Source organism: Mus pahari, chromosome 4 (genome assembly GCF_900095145.1).
Source record: "Mus pahari chromosome 4, PAHARI_EIJ_v1.1, whole genome shotgun sequence".
Lineage (NCBI taxonomy): Eukaryota > Metazoa > Chordata > Mammalia > Rodentia > Muridae > Mus > Mus pahari.
The window spans coordinates 60,306,596-60,319,255 of NC_034593.1; the positions used below are offsets into that span (position 1 = coordinate 60,306,596).

General features: G+C 42.7%; 1 protein-coding gene and 1 long non-coding RNA gene across 2 annotated transcripts in view; both read left to right on the top strand.

Annotated features, from left to right (window-relative positions):
* Positions 1-12,660, top strand: part of LOC110319747 (IQCJ-SCHIP1 readthrough transcript protein) — a 719,522-nt gene that overhangs the window by 274,296 nt on the left and 432,566 nt on the right. The gene's annotated exons all lie outside the window — the stretch shown is intronic.
* The window catches only part of LOC115063815, a 50,140-nt gene continuing 48,114 nt past the window's right edge, over positions 10,635-12,660 (top strand). Inside the window, exon 1 of the long non-coding RNA XR_003843677.1 lies at positions 10,635-10,734. This is a non-coding gene — a long non-coding RNA (uncharacterized LOC115063815). The remainder of the gene's footprint in view (positions 10,735-12,660) is intronic.

A 12,660-nucleotide genomic window follows, 5' to 3' on the forward strand; every position in this document is an offset into this window, starting at 1 on the left:
AAGAGAAGAGAAGAGAAGAGAAGAGAAGAGAAGAGAAGAGAAGAGAAGAGAAGAGAAGAGAAGAGAAGAGAAGAGAAGAGAAGAGAAGAGAAGAGAAGAAGAGAAGAGAAGGAACTTTTGGCTCCATGTATTTGGACTGGATATGACAGCAGTAGGAGACTGACAAAAGACAATTATTTACATCACCCAGTCCAGGAAGCTGTAAACAAAGCAGGAGGTGGCCAGGGGTTCTATATCCACAAGGATCTATCTCCAATAACCCTCTTCCTCCAACTCTGCCCTATCTATCTCTTGTTTCCCCAACCTCTCAAATTAGCACCATCACTGGAAAACAAGCATTCTCACCCTGAACCCATGGGGAACGTTTATATCCAAGCCAGGACAGCAACAGAAAGAATGGGAGAGATCTCGTTCCACTAAGGCTCAGATTTAATTGTGGGTTTGTCCTCTATATAGTGTGTCAATAAGAGCATGTTCCAAAAACCTCTCAGCTTCAGTTTCTCCATTTGCACTGTGTGATGACTTGAAGATCCTTGGTCCATGCAGTGACACTAATAGGAAATGTGGCTTTCTTGAAATTGGTATGGCTTTGTTGGAGGAAGTGTGTCACTATGGGCAAAGGCTTTAAAACCCTCATCCTGGCTCCCTGGAAGCCAGTCTTCTCCTGTTTGCCTTTGAAATAATCATGCCTACCTGGATACTGCTATGCTTCTGCCTTGGTGATAGTGGACTGAGCCTCTGAACCTGTGAGCCAGCTCCAATTAAATGTTATCCTTATAAGAGTTGGCATGGCCATAGTGTCTGTTATCAGCAGTAAAACCTAACTAAAACCACACAGAAATGATTATATATGTTGTGATATCTAGTCTATTTCTCAAATCTGTAGCTGCTTATGAATGATTGAGCAACAGGTATCTACAGGGTGTCTGAAATAAAGTAGAGAGATCATTACAAACATGATCTGCTAGGCTGCCAGTGCCTCTACTTGAGGGATCTTATGTGTGAACAGTTAATATCTCTGTTCTTGTCATAGATGAGCTGATACAAGGTTGCAGGCACTTTGCAAGAAACACCTAACTTCAGGTATGGCACACAGTAGGGTGCCATACTTAGTGCCTTTACTTGTATGGCTGTAGTAACCCTAAGTGAGCAGGTTGTCATCTTAACTCCTTCAGTTTTTTTTTTTTTTCCTTATCTCATTTGGGAACACACTCTGTCACTCACACTTTAGTATGCTTTAAAATTGTCTATGGATTATAGTAAGTATCTAGTATATAAAATAGCCTGTAGTCATAATGGCATCCCTATTGACCGGGTATGTGAGAACTTGGTGGCAGGACATAACAACTAGCTTTTCTCAGTTTCTATTCACAAACATTCAAGGAACTCTTGGGGGAAGAACTGGAATCAATTCTTATTGTCTGCAACTGATTCTCCACACTAATGCCACCTCATTGCCATCTGTCAAAAATATAGTCAGTAAAGGAATCTGGGCTGAGACCCAGAAATGCAAAGCCATTGAGGGTCTTTTCAGTGTCACCAGGGATTGAGGACACAGCCATAAAACATAATTAACTGTCCAGTGGACTCTATGGCTGGTGCCAAGACATAATGCAGACACCAAATAAATGCCAAGGAAAGAGAAATGGCAGAGAGCACAAGGCCTCACAAAGAAGAAAAAACACCATGAAGATTCAAATGAGGATAGGATTCTTGGTCTTCCTGGGCTGAGAGATAGGTAGAAGAAAGGCATGAGGTTTTGAAAAGTCAAGGAGTGTGAAAATATAAATAAGTTCTTAAAGGTCATGTCAGGTTTGTCAGGTGAAGGGAATGGGTTGGCATATAGGGGAAGGGTATTGCATTCAGGGTAGATTATGACCTTAAAGTCACATTGTGTGACCCTCCTTAATTCTAATTCATAAGTTAATGATGTGAAGGTTCGTGGATGGTTGCCACCAGGGCTACTGAGAATAAGAGGGAAATCTGCTCTTCATGGATCATTTGCTCTGTCTCTTCAGAACTAGAAGAGGTCTCAAAAGGCATCTTTTCTTGCTATCTGATTATTACTGGAAACAATGGCATAATTATCAACCTCTCAGAAATGAAGTACATTATTTTTGGCAGATGTCCTTTAAATGTAATTGGCTCTGTATGATTGTCCCAAGGAGCAAGTTAGTCTGTTGGTTATTGAGACGCTTTATTAGAGCATGTCCATGGCTATGGTGGGCAGTTGGTACCACCTGCTATGCAGATCACAATAGCCAATAAGGCCATGTGATGTACAATTGTTTTGGGGATAGAACAATTACTTGTGGAGTAAAGTTTAAGGCGAGCCTGTTTTGCGTGAAGAAAGGAGGCAGGGTCAGGATTGTTCAGTGTCCATCGGGGACCAACTCACCTTTGCAGTGAGACTGAAGTATCTGACTGATCGACTGAAGTTTTCTTCTTGCTTCTCTCCCACCACGAGTCTCTATTCACTCTACCTTTTCCTGGTGGGTTTTGTTTACTCGTCCCAAAAGACTTGTTACTTTCTCTCTTGTGATGTGATACTCTCAGCAGGGCAAGAGAGGGGTGGGATAGGGAATTCCAGAGGGGAGACTTGGAAAGGGGATAACATTTGAAATGTAAATAAAGAAAATATCCAATAAAAAACAGAAATATGTACTTTGAAAGAGCAGGAATTTTAGTCTTCTCTGTGTCCACATCCTGAGAAAGTTTGCAAACTTCAGATGTTTGAAGAATTGTTAACTTGAATATGCAAGCTCAGCCACAAGTAGCCTGACACCGTATGGAGGGAACCCCTGCCCTACACCCCAGACACCCATTCCATACTGGATTCTGTGGGTCCAGTTTTTTCATTATTCTATAAATCAATGACATTATCCAATGAAAAAGGAGTAAAATAAGTCATTTGAGGCATGGAATACTGGAGACTAACCCCAGGACCTCACTTCTGCTGCCACTGTGATATACTCTTAGAGTGACCGACCTTCTCAATTGTTTCAATACAGAGCTGATATACAGCCTAGTGGTTCAGTCTCTAAGAGTCCCAAGGGTTCAGGTTAGTTGACTCTGTTGGTTTTTCTGTGGAGTTCCTACTGGGTGGAGCCTCTCAGAGGACAGCTGTGCTAGACTCCTGTCTGCAAGCATGACAAAGTATCATTAATAGTGTCATGGATTGGTGCTTTCCCATGGAATGGGTTTCAGGTTGGCCTGCTTATTGGAATACAGTATATCCATGCTACATCCCACACACCCAAAGAAGCTAAACAAGAAGAAAGGCACAAGTAAGGATGCTTGAATCTCACTTAGAAGGGGGAATAAAATAGTCATAAGAGGCAAACGAAGGGAGGGAACTGGGTGGGAGAGGGGATGGAGAAGGGAATGGAAGGGTTCAGGCTCAGGTGTGGGAAAGAACAGGAGAGATGGCCATATGGTCATGAGAAAGAATGGAAATCTGCACCTGACAGGGGTAGGGAGGTGGGGGCATCTCCAGGAGGGTGTGGCAGAGACCTGGGATATGGGAGGTGACTGAGAATTAATGGGGTGACCTTATTTGTGACTTACAGCATTGGAAATATGGAACCTGAAGAGGCTACCTCCTGTAGCCAGGAAGGAACCCCAGTAGAAGAACCCCAACCCGCCCACAAAACTTTCAACCCAAAATTTATCCCGTCTCCAAGAAATGCAGGGATGGGGGATGGAGCAGAGACTTTTGAGAATCTTGTATAAATAATCATTGTAATTTCCATCACATTGCCACCACAGGGCAGTATCTATGTCACCACTCACACCAAGAAGCAGAACGTTGCCAGCAGCAGGGCTGAGCCTCTATGAATCCTTCCTGTTACTGCTCCAGGCACGAGTAAGACATTGCTTCACTAATAACAGTGAGGCTCCACTCTCTGTGCTCTGCTCCCTGTGTGAGTGGAGTCATAAAGCATGTGCTCTTCTGTCTGGCTTCCTTTTGTTTTTATTATGTTTAGAAGGTGTATACTTTGGAGTGGCCTGAGTTGTAGATTGTTCATTTCCACTGCTGTACTGAATTCTACTCTGTGAATGTACCATTACTTATCCATCTATTCGACTCTTGGAGGGTATTTGGACAGATGTGTAGCAATTGTGAGTAATGCTGCCTTAGGCATTTCATTGCTTGAAGGCATTAAGGTGGAAGTGTTCAGGCAATCCTATTAGGTAATTCCATATACCGAGGAGTACGACTTCAGGTTCCATACACTCTTCTAAACATGAACTGGCTGTTTTCCCAGAAGGAAAAAAAAAGAAGCATAGAGCATTCATGCTAATGTTGAAATCCAGTGATAGCTATTCACTCCTGGTGGGCTTCCTTAAGGTGTCTATTTCTGGGGCCTTAAAGAATGCAAATTCTTAGCCTTTATCACAGAGGAGTTAGGGTAGGGAACAAATATCCCCATCATTACAACAGAATGTCTCTAAAATCTAAGCATCTAAATGATAAATTAGAGCAGGGGTTCTCATTGCAAGAAATCAACCTACTTGTTTCTGCTCCAGAGTAAGCACGAAGGAGAGCGGCGAGCCGTAATGAGAACCCACACTGGCCTATCGACTTTCCATCTGCGGAGCGCTTTGTAGATATTAACTAATTAATCCTCCACTTTTTTTCCTGCTCTCCCACCATGAAACAGGTGGCATCTCCATATTATGTCACTCATTTGCAGAAAGACAAGCACAAGAGCAGGTTATGCCGCCTCCTCCATGAGGTCCAGAAGTGTAAAATAAATGCTTTGCTGCCTGGTGCCTTTGTGAAATAAAATTACCACATATTTTAAGCCTGAATATATAAATTGCACAAATAAAACCCCTGAAGAACTTCTACTGCATGTGATGGGAGATGGATTTATCATTGGTTTGTTTACCAAACTGTCACCATGGTTGCTCATGAATATCAGTGATGGCATAGGCCCAGGGAAAGCCCCAAAAGAGGCAGAAGGGGGGAAGAATGCTAAGTGTTTTCAAACATGGAACCTAGCAAAGGATATTGAGTTAGTTCGACTGGGCTTCCTCCATCCCCAATCCAAGCAATTAAAAATTTTATTTACTTAGAAAAGAAAATGATGAGATTTACTTAGAAAAGAAAGAAAGGAGACAGGTTTGAAAACCCAGGGAGAACAAATGATTGTGTGTGTCCGTGTGCTGAGATCAGAAATGGGTGTCTCATTTTGAGTTGCTCCTCGAGTTTTATAAAACTGCTGCTCCACAGCAATTCTGATTGTCTAAACAAGTTTGGTTAAAATTGTTATCTACTAGGGGAAAGAGATCTGTAGAAGATTTCACCATTTTATACTTACAATTTGTTAAAATGGAGTCACCTATTTTAAGTTAGATACAACCTACATTTACAAAACCAGGAGGTTTGGAAAGTAATCAGAACTAGTGATTGTGCCAGACAAAAAGGAATCCTTCCTGAGGTGACGTTCTGCTCTGGTTCTGTGCTCACAGCTCGATCTGGTTTCCCAAGAGTCTACTGGAAATATTGAGGTCACTGGAGAGTCCTTAAGCCATGAAACAGAGAAAGCAAACCAAGTGATATGAGAAAGTAAGATGTTTAGTCTGTTTCTTCTCCCTGTCCTGGGCACTGTTGGGGTGAGGACCCCACAAGAACTGCTAAATAGTATGACAGAATCGCAGCCCCCCGAGACTTTGCAAATACTGAGAGGCATCAGTCTGCTCTACAAGGTAGACCAAGAGAATAGTGGTCATCAGTAGAGCAACCAAGGAAAGAATAAAGCCCCTTCCTCTTGTTCCCCACATCTGACAGATGTATTTGCATAGGAACACAAAACACGATTTCAGGTCATCAAGTTAGATGCTGAGGTTCAGGATGTGACATGGGAAGTCAGAGCTGCAATTGTGAGTGGGGCTAAAGGTAAAAGTTCCAAGGAAGGAAATCTACCTTAGGGCCTGGACTTTCATTGCCAATTCAAAGCCCACGGTGAACGACTTTCTATGGAGAGGAGTGAATTCCTTTTAAAGAGAGGAGTAGTGTGTCTAATCTAGGAAGGAAAACAGACAGTGCCATAGACAGGGAAGATCCACCAATGGTGAAATAGAAAAGGCACAGAGGGCTACCTGTGAGCACTGGCATTCTGAGGGTGACATCACTCCACTGTGTCTATGGGGCCTCTGATAGGACTGGAGAATGCTTACACTTCTAATGGAATGGAGAGGGGCAGCCATACCATGGATCTGTGTGGTATCTCTTTTTTGCCGACCTCAGCAAGTACTCTTCAATGGGTTATTCAGGAAAAACAAAGATTCTCGTAAGAGTTTCTATAAGTTCTGACCAACTCAGCCAGCTGGTGACCCTTGGAAGGGCAGAGTGAGCAGAAGCCGCCCATAGAGACACTAACATGAGATGAACTTGCCCTCCCCCCACCATCTTGTTCCCATTTTCCTTCAGTGAGCTTGGAGGGAAAAGAAATTAATGAGGCTTGTTGTATATGCAGGATAAGCACAGTTTGTGTTGCGCTAAGTGTAGCAGAAGCTGAAAAAGCATATCTAGTGAAACTAAGTAATTAGACTTCACATTTCTCACATTTGTAAGGGTGAAAAAAAAATGCCTTTCATGGAAAGCATCTTTAAACTCATTTTCTATAGTCTGGAAAGACTTTCTTGGCCCACCCAGAGCTGGAACTTTGTGGACCACATTTAAAATGAAGGTAGGAATCGGTGGACTCATGTTCGAGGTTATCTAAGTGTTCTGTAAGGGGGCGGGGGGGGGCTGCTTCAGGCATAAAGCTGGGGCCTGCTTCCTGTGTGGATGAAAGCCCAGATCAAATGCAAAGAGCATGTGTGTCCGTTATTCTCAAATGTTTGGAAACACACAGAGAGCAGAGAACGTGGCTTCTGTACACTGGTTAAGGGCTGCCCTTTTGGTGCCACATGGCCTGGGTTCAGTTCTACGCCATCACGTACTAGCTGTGTGTGAGGAAAGTTAATTTAATCTTTGTCTCTGTCTTCTCCCATCTGTGAAATGAAGAGATAACAGCAGCTTCATCCTAGACTGTTGTGAATGACAAAAATACATACATGTGAGTCACAGGGCAACACTAAGAAAGCAGCGATTCTGTCAGCTGTTTTCTGCTCCATACCAGTTGGGCTACATAAGGCAGCAGGTAACCAGAAACCTAACAGACTGTGACTTAAACCTTAAAGATATAGTGCTTGATAAACAGTCAGGCTTTAATTGGTTCTGCATCTTCACGACTTTCCTGACATCTCGTCATAGGTAAGTGCATCTCCAATAGTACTGTGCTTCCTCTCAGGGCATCCAGGATGGCTACCCAGATTCCAGAAAGCATAGCTTCACACAGAAAGCTCCAAGAACAGCAAGCATGAGGTTTCCCTGTGCCTGTCTTCTTTTTACAGCAAGAGAAGGGCTTTTTCCAAGTCTCTCGTAGAGGTTGTCCTCACAGATCATTGTCCAAGATCTTATTCTCAAGACATCCTTATTCTCAAGGGGAAGGATAAGGGCAGGGAACTCAGTTTCTAGTCTGTTTGTGGAAGAGTGAGAAGCAGGTAGAAGAGATGGTTAGGAATGTCCTTTAGGCAGCCAAACAACAGTGTAGAAGGTAGACAGATGGATGGGCAATTAAAAACACTTGCTGTTCTAGCAAAGGACCCAAGTTCAGTTCCCAGCACCCACATTCAACAGCTTACCACTACTTGTAAACTCAGGTACAGGAGTTCAAATGGCCTCTTCTGTTTTCCACACACAGGTATTCACACACATAAATAAAAATGAAATAAAACTTAGATAAAGCAAAACAAAGCTGTGTGTCGCTCTCTGGCTACTCGTAATCAGGCACTAGGTGACACTGCTCCTACCCTACTCCACCAAGCCATAAGATGAAAAGGGAGTAGGTAATGCTCATGGATTCCATTGGCCTTGGCTGCCTAGCACCACTTAGTCTGTGACTGTGGCTGGAGAGACCTGACCACAGCCACCTTACACATCTGTGAAGCAGGGCAGAGAATACTTTATGCGTTAGAGCAGCATATTTGGAGTGACTATGTCTTATTGGTAACCAGAGACTTGATCAATCACGTATCTCCTCAAGGCTTCAGAGTTTTCCTTATGTAAATAAACGATGCACTCGTGAGCAAGGTTGTATCCAGGCATGACAGCACCTGCCTCACCCTAGCTCTCTGGCTAAGGCAAGAGCATCCTGAATTTGAGGCCAACTTGGGCTGCTGTGAGGCTACGCCAGCACAAGTAATCTAGGGAAATACTGTCTCAACAAAAATATCGACAAGCACCAGGTTTCTGTGTAGGCTAAATGAGATATCCCACACAACATGTACTTACTGTTGACTCCAGAGTTTCACAGAACACTTGGGGGGGAATGGCCTTTATAAACTGGTCTTATCAAATTTTCTTTGTGTATTCAACTATCAGAGCGTATAAAAGCAACAGGCAATTCAAAACAAGTCCCTGGTGTTTTCCCCACATCTAAAGGGACTAGGGTTAGCTCCCACGCAAAAATTCAGAGGTGCTACTTTGTGACTTCTTGCTTTAGCATGCTCCCTTGGACTTCTATTGCCTTCAAATTGATTAAATGTTAACTAAGAGAGGCAGGCGAAGAGTCCTCTGCCTTAGGCTCTTTACAATTCAAGGTTCATTCACAAAGAAAGAACATTCTTTCAGACATGATGCATGCAAATGTGGTTTTGATTTTGTTGAGTACTTTGTGCATGGTAATAAGATTGTGCAGTTGTGCCACCCCCACTGGGGTTGGGGTGAGATGTCATCTCCTTAAACCATGTGTGATGCACCTCACACTAAGCAGGGGTGATTCTATCCCCCACCAAGCTCAACATCTTTGCAGACATCGAAAAGACATGTGGGTATAAGACTTGTAGGAGACTGAACTCAGCTTCCAAGCCAAGCTCACAAAATGGTATCACCAGCAGGAGATGCAGCCCTGCAGGCCAAGTAGCAAAAGACCAGGATTTGCATGGTAAGGAAGCCCTATGCATCCACATTAACTGATGGGATCTGATAGCAGCTGAAAGCATCAGTAGGGAAATGAGGGTGTCCTGAAAAGGGTTAGATCCACTATAAAGCATCCAGTGTAACCCTGCAAATTGTCAGTGATTTAATTAGCACTGGTTAATTAACCAACAACTCAGGCTGGAACTTTCCACATTCGTGAATGGGTATTCACATTTTGGGCACACTATATCTTTACCTTTTCCCAATCTTTTGAGATAAAATTGGACAGAGAGCAGTAGTGTAGATCTTGCCGTCAAACACAACTGAGTAGGCATCCTGTCAGTGCCTACTCCTGGAACCATGGTCATGGCTCTGTACCTTGGCATTTTCACTGGCCTCCTGCAGGTGCTTTGAGGTGCAAGCTATATTAAGGCCTAGAGAGGATCCAGGGGAGGCTCTGTCTGCATGGTAGGTTTCAGCACTAGCCCTGGTTTTGGTTGTGTTTTTTTTTTCTTGTGTCACCTACAGAGCATTTTACATTTTTAACTTCCTTCCTTTCTTCCTTCCTTCCTTCCTTCCTTCCTTCCTTCCTTCCTTCCTTCCTTCCTTCCTTCCTTCCTCTCTCCCTTTCTCTCTCCCCCCTTCCTCTCTCTTCCTCTCTCTCTCTCTCTCTCTCTCTCTCTCTCTCTCTCTCTCTCTCTCTCTTTCTCTTTCTTTCTTTTATTGAAACTTGCTAGCTAAAATGATCAGTTTTGAATAAAGATTATAAACATTTCTTTATTTTAATTGGCCCTTAAACTTGGAAGGTAAAGTCTATTTTGACCAAATTATGGAAAGCAAAGAATGGTGGGACTCGGTCAGCTAAACTTCCCTGCATAGGAGCTAAACACTGAGAAGCAGCATCCTGTTTGTTATGCAAGTCGCTGTAGCCTATGTGCCCAGTAAGGGGAGCTCTAGGGAAAGTGAGGCTGTCTACATACAGTCCACACTAGGTGTCTACACTTCAGGGGTCAGGCATCTCTGGGGAGCTTTACTGTAAATAACATGAACATGACTGCCTCTTTCCATATCTTAGCCTTGGAACACAGATTTCAGATTCTACTGATTCTAATTCCAACACTGTTCATTCTTTCCATTCCTATCTCCTGTAGCCCTTTGCTAGATCCACACTGCACTTCACCGTCTTCAGGACAAAATCCAAAGTAGAGTATATGAGGTTTTCCCTTAACAATTCCTTACTTGTCTTTTGAGCCAATAGTGGGAATAGCCCTGCCACCTCGTATCTTCCCTAACATGCCAACTATTTGAAGTATATTATGGTACCTATTACGCATGCCTTTAGACATGTGTCATAACCTCTTTTGATTTGTATAACTTGTGAAATGCTTCTGTTCTCACCTGTGCTACAGCTCCATTTACCATGTGCCAAGTCCTCTGAAACCACCACTGACCAATAGGAAAAGGTTCCTCTTCTGGTTTTTTCCTTGTCTCTTATCACCAGTCACTGGTGTCCTTCTTGACTGCCATGCCGTGTTTGCCTATGGATGTCTCTGAATGAACCCTGTGACTTATACTCATTTCAGTTGGATTCTGAGGTCTTAGGTATCACAGTGACCTCTATTCTTTTGTCTCCTCCACTTAGCTTGGTTTCTGGCCTACCAGTAAATGTGAAAGGAAAGAACAGTAGAGAGGAAAACTGGTCCTCATCTGTCTTTCTAATGTCTACTTTCTACTGAGGAAAACCTGCTCTTTGCTGAAAGGTAATAAGCCTGAATTGTTGATCAAAGGAAGCCTTATAACGGAGAATAATTTGTAAATCAAGAGTAGTTTTTTAAAACGTAAGATTTCTATTTAAAGGAGACCAAGTGTGGAATATTGGGGTGGCAGACTCCTGGAGCGGGAATGAGAACCACGAGGAGTAGTGTGCACTGAATTATGAAACAGTAAGAGAGATTGCTTTGCCTCTAATCCCAGTTTTATTGCCTGTAGGAATTATTAACTTGGGCAGATTGTTCAACAGTGTTCAGTTTCTTTAACAGTAAAGGGTGGATAATAACGCTGTTCTAGGGAATTGTTATAAAATAAAGCAAGTAGATACATGGAGAAGGGGGGTTAGAAAAAAGTCTACTACACAGTAAATGCTACGATGCTTACTCCAATTCTTCCCTGTCTAGAATAATATTCCCCTAAGTATTAAGGACTGTAGAACCATGGTGTGAAACCCAGGGCTGGGCTGAAATCCAGAGCTTTCCCCTTTCCACTCCCTGGGAATTACTTAGAATTCTTGGAGCTATGGGAGCCTAGCTGAGAATTATGATCATCACAGGGCCCCATACTTTCAGGAAAGACACTGAGCCTTGATTTGATAGTCAAAGGTCAGTCCAATTGAGCATCAGGGACCCTACAGCCCAGGCCACCTGACCCTAATCTCAATTAATCTTCTCTAAAGAAATACCCTCACCCAGCCAAGCACACAGATGAACTAGACTGAAAAAGCTAAGCTCTGTGACTACCTTCTGTAGTCATTTCTGGGTGGCTCCTCAAAAAAATTCTTGTTCCATGATATGGCTGCATCTTGCTGTCTTTTGGCCACTGAGAAACTGTGCTTGGTTGGACTCCAAGGCCTGTATCTCAGAGTTAGAATCAATGTGTATAACTAGTGAAGACATGGGTTTCATTTAACCCTTTTGGTGACATTAGAATAGTAATTTCCCTTTTTAAAATATTGGTAAGTATCTTAATATTTTCCTCCTTTCAATTCATTACCAAGTGTCTTAAGTTTCTTTTCATGTTGCTGCAATAAAATACTCAGCAAAAGCCAGTTAATGGAGAAAGGATTTAATTCAGCTCACAGTTCAAGATACAGTGCATCATGGCAGGACAATTGCAACAGTGCAGGCTTAAGGCATCTAATCACCTGGCATTGATCATTAAGGAGAGAGCGATGAATGCCTGAGTTCTCTTCACTTTCTCATCCTTATGCAGTCCAGGATTTCATTAAACAGAGTCATTCTACTCACAGTTGATAGATCTTCACACCGTAATTAAAGCAATCTAGAACACACACACACACACACACACACACACACACACACACACCACAGAATGCCCAGAGATCTGTCTTCCCCAGTGATTCAAGTGAACTTTTTATTATTGACATACTATACTATCATTTGAACCTGTCCCCGGTACATTACAACTGTACTCTCTGTAGCTATACTATATTTGAACAGAAATATTGTTTTACTATATAATTATATGTACTCATAAACCAGCCTAGACTCACCTGTAGCTGCTGCTGTTTGCTTGTTTAACTCAGAAAAAAAAATGGCAGTGTCAATAAGTAGTAATGTCACTCAACTCAGTGGGTTCTTCACTGGTCCAGAAAGCTCACTTTGATAGGGAAAACAATGGATATCAATTTCTTTCTTCTGGCCACAGCCTACAGTAGAGCTGTTTGGCATTTTCTCAAGAGAAAAGCGAACTGTATTAGCATGACTGCATTTATCATCATTATTTTAGTGTAGACATTTCTACCTCTGTTTTATGTATGAGAATATGTTGACGCATCACAGAAAGCAGGTCTTTCCCTTTTGTTTCCTTAGAGTCTGGCCAAAAGAGAGGCCTGCAAATAGTATCACACACACACACACACACACACACACACACACACACACACACACACA